A 378-nucleotide genomic window follows, 5' to 3' on the forward strand; every position below is an offset into this window, starting at 1 on the left:
AAAAAAAAGGGAACCTTTCTTCTGATGTCCTAAGGAAAACACGATTACATCCCAGGGGAGAGAATGACTGGGATTTCCAATTCCTGAGGGGCAGAGCGACAGATACTGCAGCTATCTGCTGTGAGTCCCTTTCCCCACAGTGCCCACCCCTCCCAGCAGACACAGTCCAACATCTCACAGGCCCAAGCCAAAGCCTTCCATGGGCACAGGTATGGGGAGCAGTCGCCCTGGCTCCCCTCACCCCTTCTCTGCCCTTCCGAAGGGCACCACGGGGGCCAGGGAACCACCCTGCTGCCAGCTGTCACACCTGGCTCTTCTCCTCCTTCTTGGGGCTCTGGGATGACGACGATGATGAAGGTGGTGGCTGTGCCGGCGGCG

The 378-nt window shown here is 58.5% G+C and overlaps 1 long non-coding RNA gene across 1 annotated transcript in view; it reads right to left on the minus strand.

The window, feature by feature from the left end:
- The window catches only part of LOC100544066, a 7,746-nt gene extending 7,368 nt beyond the window's left edge, over positions 1–378 (minus strand). Inside the window, exon 1 of the long non-coding RNA XR_796416.3 lies at positions 308–378. This is a non-coding gene — a long non-coding RNA (uncharacterized LOC100544066). The remainder of the gene's footprint in view (positions 1–307) is intronic.

Source organism: Meleagris gallopavo, chromosome 1, assembly GCF_000146605.3.
Source record: "Meleagris gallopavo isolate NT-WF06-2002-E0010 breed Aviagen turkey brand Nicholas breeding stock chromosome 1, Turkey_5.1, whole genome shotgun sequence".
In the NCBI taxonomy this organism is placed as follows: Eukaryota; Metazoa; Chordata; class Aves; order Galliformes; family Phasianidae; genus Meleagris; species Meleagris gallopavo.